Here is a 281-nt window from a genome sequence, read left to right as displayed (position 1 = left end):
ACAGTTATTTTTTCTCTTCCTCTTATGTTACTGGGAACTTAATCCTGATATGTAATTAATCATCAGTTTGTTGGCTTTTTCGTGGTCATCTTTTGTTTTTGTTATCTTGCTGGGCGTTAATTTGCTTTCGTTATCAAAATCCAAATTCCTTACGGTCAATTACCTTTCATTGACGTGACTCACTTTATGCTTTGTTCCTGGATTTAATGCTCGGTCTTTCTCGATGACTCTGAGTGTTTCTTGTGCGAGCCCTTTGTATTCTAGACAAAGAATTGTAAAGA

This window comes from Penaeus monodon, chromosome 23 (assembly GCF_015228065.2).
Source record: "Penaeus monodon isolate SGIC_2016 chromosome 23, NSTDA_Pmon_1, whole genome shotgun sequence".
NCBI classification, from domain to species: Eukaryota; Metazoa; Arthropoda; class Malacostraca; order Decapoda; family Penaeidae; genus Penaeus; species Penaeus monodon.
The sequence above is the reverse complement of the archived record's forward strand: the minus strand, read 5'-3'. Positions refer to the sequence as shown.